The sequence below is a fragment of the Saccostrea echinata genome, unplaced genomic scaffold (genome assembly GCF_033153115.1).
Source record: "Saccostrea echinata isolate AGI-Se365-2 ecotype Australia unplaced genomic scaffold, CSIRO_AGI_Sech_v1 ptg000391l, whole genome shotgun sequence".
Taxonomy (NCBI): domain Eukaryota; kingdom Metazoa; phylum Mollusca; class Bivalvia; order Ostreida; family Ostreidae; genus Saccostrea; species Saccostrea echinata.
In genome coordinates, this window is record NW_026890139.1 from 1 (window position 1) to 7,773 (window position 7,773).

General features: G+C 32.3%; 1 long non-coding RNA gene across 1 annotated transcript; it reads right to left on the reverse strand.

Annotated features, from left to right (window-relative positions):
• Positions 1–2,080: 2,080 nt before the first annotated feature.
• On the reverse strand, positions 2,081–7,040 carry LOC133178043 (uncharacterized). The gene is made up of 3 exons (XR_009719963.1): positions 6,930–7,040; positions 4,502–4,628; positions 2,081–2,200 (listed from the first exon to the last, which is right to left on the reverse strand). It is a non-coding gene; the product is annotated as an uncharacterized LOC133178043 (long non-coding RNA).
• Positions 7,041–7,773: the final 733 nt, after the last annotated feature.

Sequence of the window (7,773 nt, forward strand, 5' to 3'; positions counted from 1 at the left end):
AGATTTCTTAAATAACTGTCACTAACATCCTGAAGTCTGGGGATCTAATTCCCATTATTGCTGGAGATATGATGCATTTATCTCCCTTACTCCAGAGCAGTCAAGAATACACACTGAGCACTCTGACAGAAGTTTTTTGTGCATATTTTGAAGCAGAATTTCATCCTTAATAGACTAAGCCTGGCAACCAATTTTGTATCCGTGGAGAGTATATGCATTGTTCTTCACAACAAACAAAAAATAATTCACAAGTCTGAGACCATTATGCAATTATTACATAACAAAATTGCATTTTACCCTCCTAAGAATGACAAAATTTACAGAAATTGTTAAATATTAGGCTGATAATAAAATCTGCATCGGGTCAATTTATGTTCCAAATAAAGCCTAGGTTCTTGTCTACAACCTGCTATGCAGAAGTTTATCTAAAAGCTGTGTTGTAACACAGGGCAGTCCAAATGATATCAGCATCTGGGGAGGTTCTAGACAGCTCTGACACTCCATTAAACTTGCTTTGATGATAAGAAAATGGAGAAAACAATTCAGATGTAATTTATTGTTGTGATTTATGTAACTGGCTTTCTCTGCAGACACAAATTAGCCATGAAATTCCAATTGAACATACATAATTATCCTCTTTTCACTGAATTACTCAGGAATTTCAAAGGTGTTTGATGAATTTGCATGATTAATTCAAGATTACAGCTTTTTGTTTCACCAAATTTACATAAAAATTCAACATTTAAATTTGAAAATATAAATCTTAAACATTTTTATGGGTCTTAACACTTTTAAATGTGAATAAATGCAACAAAGAAACTAATATCAGGCCATCCTCCATGATTCTTGGAGGTGGGTGGGTGTACAAAAAATGCTGATAAAATTTATAGGAAGTGACAAAAGAAGAACATGGCATTTTATTAGCTGAATTATGGTTATTCTGATATTTTGATTGTGTAAATATGTCAAATTTCTTCATCACTTTAATTTGTAATTTATTAATATTTCAGTATATTAATGTGTTTAACAAATCATGCTAAAATAAACATCCTGACTGAGACTTAATTTAAAAGAGAGGGTCAACACCTACATAAAAGTTGTAAAATGACAAAAAACATTCTCCGGCAAACTGAAAAATCTTGAATGTCAGCTGCGAAAGCATGGAAAAAGTCTAGAGAACCATAACAGGCATACCATGGCGCTAAGTGACATTCTGCACCATATGTGTGATGCATGGTTGGGACTCAGAATAAGTATTCACTCTCATGCCCTGACAGTATTTATGCATTTTTGGTCATAAGCTTCTTATTTTTGAAAAATTCTTAATAAATTTTATTTGTGCATTACTTTTGTTAGACAAATTTAACTCATTTCATTATTTCTATTCCTCCACTCCAGTAATAAATGAATCACTTAAGGTGAATAAAATGAAAGTAAACCCAGTCTCTGTAAAATTTAACACTTTTTAAAAACATGTTTTACTTCTTCACATTTAATCGCAGTTGTCGCTTTTGTTGAAAACTCATTCGCAAACCCAGAATTAGTCTATTCTTGAAAAAATCAGCCTAAAGTGCTTTTACGGCAAAGGCTGTAGACACTATAATTGACTGCGGTCAGGTGGTGCACAGAGTTTAAAGTCATATAAAATAAAAAACCAACATTTTCTAACTTCTTTCTACATGTCAGATGCATAATCCTCCTTTGAAAGTCATAATTTGGAGTTTTGAGGTTAAAACATGACATGTCATTAGTATTTTACATAGAAATCTGTATAAATTAATGTCAACCCTGCTTCTAAATTTAGAAATATGTGCTTTCACACAGAAAGTTCATAAAATGACATATTTTGTTGAAATATGCCTTTATAAAATTAAAACTGCCTTTAATATGGGTGTAGATGATTTTACACAATCACCTTCAAGGTATCACACCGGTAATTGTTTTCACTATGTAATTCTATATAGAATAAAAAATCATTAAAAATCAGGTATTCGAATTCATGAAAAAATATTTAGCAGGAAGTGTTAAACGTTACCAGTCACATCAGCTGACACCAAAAAATAGGGTACCTACACGGCATTTTCTGATTTTCTCCATCCGCAAACAGGAATACCCTCAAAACCACGTGTATTCAATGTGTTTATAAACATCCTGTGTGCACCCCAGGAAGTGGCCTCCTATGCCCCGAAAGAAATAGTTCCTGTCAAAAACCTTTAATATTTTACAAAGTACATAAAATATCCTAAGCACAGATACCAAAAATGTAAAAATAGAATAAGGGAAATTAAAAAAATTTCTCACAATAAAAAAATATTTCTTTATTATGTATGGAACTACAATTGACTAAGTTCATTTTGATTGGTCAATTACCGGTGTGATACCTTGAAGGACCTTTGAAGTTGTCAGATTTTTTTCTTTTTTGCACCTGAGATTTCTTAAATAACTGTCACTAACATCCTGAAGTCTGGGGATCTAATTCCCATTATTGCTGGAGATATGATGCATTTATCTCCCTTACTCCAGAGCAGTCAAGAATACACACTGAGCACTCTGACAGAAGTTTTTTGTGCATATTTTGAAGCAGAATTTCATCCTTAATAGACTAAGCCTGGCAACCAATTTTGTATCCGTGGAGAGTATATGCATTGTTCTTCACAACAAACAAAAAATAATTCACAAGTCTGAGACCATTATGCAATTATTACATAACAAAATTGCATTTTACCCTCCTAAGAATGACAAAATTTACAGAAATTGTTAAATATTAGGCTGATAATAAAATCTGCATCGGGTCAATTTATGTTCCAAATAAAGCCTAGGTTCTTGTCTACAACCTGCTATGCAGAAGTTTATCTAAAAGCTGTGTTGTAACACAGGGCAGTCCAAATGATATCAGCATCTGGGGAGGTTCTAGACAGCTCTGACACTCCATTAAACTTGCTTTGATGATAAGAAAATGGAGAAAACAATTCAGATGTAATTTATTGTTGTGATTTATGTAACTGGCTTTCTCTGCAGACACAAATTAGCCATGAAATTCCAATTGAACATACATAATTATCCTCTTTTCACTGAATTACTCAGGAATTTCAAAGGTGTTTGATGAATTTGCATGATTAATTCAAGATTACAGCTTTTTGTTTCACCAAATTTACATAAAAATTCAACATTTAAATTTGAAAATATAAATCTTAAACATTTTTATGGGTCTTAACACTTTTAAATGTGAATAAATGCAACAAAGAAACTAATATCAGGCCATCCTCCATGATTCTTGGAGGTGGGTGGGTGTACAAAAAATGCTGATAAAATTTATAGGAAGTGACAAAAGAAGAACATGGCATTTTATTAGCTGAATTATGGTTATTCTGATATTTTGATTGTGTAAATATGTCAAATTTCTTCATCACTTTAATTTGTAATTTATTAATATTTCAGTATATTAATGTGTTTAACAAATCATGCTAAAATAAACATCCTGACTGAGACTTAATTTAAAAGAGAGGGTCAACACCTACATAAAAGTTGTAAAATGACAAAAAACATTCTCCGGCAAACTGAAAAATCTTGAATGTCAGCTGCGAAAGCATGGAAAAAGTCTAGAGAACCATAACAGGCATACCATGGTGCTAAGTGACATTCTGCACCATATGTGTGATGCATGGTTGGGACTCAGAATAAGTATTCACTCTCATGCCCTGACAGTATTTATGCATTTTTGGTCATAAGCTTCTTATTTTTGAAAAATTCTTAATAAATTTTATTTGTGCATTACTTTTGTTAGACAAATTTAACTCATTTCATTATTTCTATTCCTCCACTCCAGTAATAAATGAATCACTTAAGGTGAATAAAATGAAAGTAAACCCAGTCTCTGTAAAATTTAACACTTTTTAAAAACATGTTTTACTTCTTCACATTTAATCGCAGTTGTCGCTTTTGTTGAAAACTCATTCGCAAACCCAGAATTAGTCTATTCTTGAAAAAATCAGCCTAAAGTGCTTTTACGGCAAAGGCTGTAGACACTATAATTGACTGCGGTCAGGTGGTGCACAGAGTTTAAAGTCATATAAAATAAAAAACCAACATTTTCTAACTTCTTTCTACATGTCAGATGCATAATCCTCCTTTGAAAGTCATAATTTGGAGTTTTGAGGTTAAAACATGACATGTCATTAGTATTTTACATAGAAATCTGTATAAATTAATGTCAACCCTGCTTCTAAATTTAGAAATATGTGCTTTCACACAGAAAGTTCATAAAATGACATATTTTGTTGAAATATGCCTTTATAAAATTAAAACTGCCTTTAATATGGGTGTAGATGATTTTACACAATCACCTTCAAGGTATCACACCGGTAATTGTTTTCACTATGTAATTCTATATAGAATAAAAAATCATTAAAAATCAGGTATTCGAATTCATGAAAAAATATTTAGCAGGAAGTGTTAAACGTTACCAGTCACATCAGCTGACACCAAAAAATAGGGTACCTACACGGCATTTTCTGATTTTCTCCATCCGCAAACAGGAATACCCTCAAAACCACGTGTATTCAATGTGTTTATAAACATCCTGTGTGCACCCCAGGAAGTGGCCTCCTATGCCCCGAAAGAAATAGTTCCTGTCAAAAACCTTTAATATTTTACAAAGTACATAAAATATCCTAAGCACAGATACCAAAAATGTAAAAATAGAATAAGGGAAATTAAAAAAATTTCTCACAATAAAAAAATATTTCTTTATTATGTATGGAACTACAATTGACTAAGTTCATTTTGATTGGTCAATTACCGGTGTGATACCTTGAAGGACCTTTGAAGTTGTCAGATTTTTTTCTTTTTTGCACCTGAGATTTCTTAAATAACTGTCACTAACATCCTGAAGTCTGGGGATCTAATTCCCATTATTGCTGGAGATATGATGCATTTATCTCCCTTACTCCAGAGCAGTCAAGAATACACACTGAGCACTCTGACAGAAGTTTTTTGTGCATATTTTGAAGCAGAATTTCATCCTTAATAGACTAAGCCTGGCAACCAATTTTGTATCCGTGGAGAGTATATGCATTGTTCTTCACAACAAACAAAAAATAATTCACAAGTCTGAGACCATTATGCAATTATTACATAACAAAATTGCATTTTACCCTCCTAAGAATGACAAAATTTACAGAAATTGTTAAATATTAGGCTGATAATAAAATCTGCATCGGGTCAATTTATGTTCCAAATAAAGCCTAGGTTCTTGTCTACAACCTGCTATGCAGAAGTTTATCTAAAAGCTGTGTTGTAACACAGGGCAGTCCAAATGATATCAGCATCTGGGGAGGTTCTAGACAGCTCTGACACTCCATTAAACTTGCTTTGATGATAAGAAAATGGAGAAAACAATTCAGATGTAATTTATTGTTGTGATTTATGTAACTGGCTTTCTCTGCAGACACAAATTAGCCATGAAATTCCAATTGAACATACATAATTATCCTCTTTTCACTGAATTACTCAGGAATTTCAAAGGTGTTTGATGAATTTGCATGATTAATTCAAGATTACAGCTTTTTGTTTCACCAAATTTACATAAAAATTCAACATTTAAATTTGAAAATATAAATCTTAAACATTTTTATGGGTCTTAACACTTTTAAATGTGAATAAATGCAACAAAGAAACTAATATCAGGCCATCCTCCATGATTCTTGGAGGTGGGTGGGTGTACAAAAAATGCTGATAAAATTTATAGGAAGTGACAAAAGAAGAACATGGCATTTTATTAGCTGAATTATGGTTATTCTGATATTTTGATTGTGTAAATATGTCAAATTTCTTCATCACTTTAATTTGTAATTTATTAATATTTCAGTATATTAATGTGTTTAACAAATCATGCTAAAATAAACATCCTGACTGAGACTTAATTTAAAAGAGAGGGTCAACACCTACATAAAAGTTGTAAAATGACAAAAAACATTCTCCGGCAAACTGAAAAATCTTGAATGTCAGCTGCGAAAGCATGGAAAAAGTCTAGAGAACCATAACAGGCATACCATGGCGCTAAGTGACATTCTGCACCATATGTGTGATGCATGGTTGGGACTCAGAATAAGTATTCACTCTCATGCCCTGACAGTATTTATGCATTTTTGGTCATAAGCTTCTTATTTTTGAAAAATTCTTAATAAATTTTATTTGTGCATTACTTTTGTTAGACAAATTTAACTCATTTCATTATTTCTATTCCTCCACTCCAGTAATAAATGAATCACTTAAGGTGAATAAAATGAAAGTAAACCCAGTCTCTGTAAAATTTAACACTTTTTAAAAACATGTTTTACTTCTTCACATTTAATCGCAGTTGTCGCTTTTGTTGAAAACTCATTCGCAAACCCAGAATTAGTCTATTCTTGAAAAAATCAGCCTAAAGTGCTTTTACGGCAAAGGCTGTAGACACTATAATTGACTGCGGTCAGGTGGTGCACAGAGTTTAAAGTCATATAAAATAAAAAACCAACATTTTCTAACTTCTTTCTACATGTCAGATGCATAATCCTCCTTTGAAAGTCATAATTTGGAGTTTTGAGGTTAAAACATGACATGTCATTAGTATTTTACATAGAAATCTGTATAAATTAATGTCAACCCTGCTTCTAAATTTAGAAATATGTGCTTTCACACAGAAAGTTCATAAAATGACATATTTTGTTGAAATATGCCTTTATAAAATTAAAACTGCCTTTAATATGGGTGTAGATGATTTTACACAATCACCTTCAAGGTATCACACCGGTAATTGTTTTCACTATGTAATTCTATATAGAATAAAAAATCATTAAAAATCAGGTATTCGAATTCATGAAAAAATATTTAGCAGGAAGTGTTAAACGTTACCAGTCACATCAGCTGACACCAAAAAATAGGGTACCTACACGGCATTTTCTGATTTTCTCCATCCGCAAACAGGAATACCCTCAAAACCACGTGTATTCAATGTGTTTATAAACATCCTGTGTGCACCCCAGGAAGTGGCCTCCTATGCCCCGAAAGAAATAGTTCCTGTCAAAAACCTTTAATATTTTACAAAGTACATAAAATATCCTAAGCACAGATACCAAAAATGTAAAAATAGAATAAGGGAAATTAAAAAAATTTCTCACAATAAAAAAATATTTCTTTATTATGTATGGAACTACAATTGACTAAGTTCATTTTGATTGGTCAATTACCGGTGTGATACCTTGAAGGACCTTTGAAGTTGTCAGATTTTTTTCTTTTTTGCACCTGAGATTTCTTAAATAACTGTCACTAACATCCTGAAGTCTGGGGATCTAATTCCCATTATTGCTGGAGATATGATGCATTTATCTCCCTTACTCCAGAGCAGTCAAGAATACACACTGAGCACTCTGACAGAAGTTTTTTGTGCATATTTTGAAGCAGAATTTCATCCTTAATAGACTAAGCCTGGCAACCAATTTTGTATCCGTGGAGAGTATATGCATTGTTCTTCACAACAAACAAAAAATAATTCACAAGTCTGAGACCATTATGCAATTATTACATAACAAAATTGCATTTTACCCTCCTAAGAATGACAAAATTTACAGAAATTGTTAAATATTAGGCTGATAATAAAATCTGCATCGGGTCAATTTATGTTCCAAATAAAGCCTAGGTTCTTGTCTACAACCTGCTATGCAGAAGTTTATCTAAAAGCTGTGTTGTAACACAGGGCAGTCCAAATGATATCAGCATCTGGGGAGGTTCTAGACA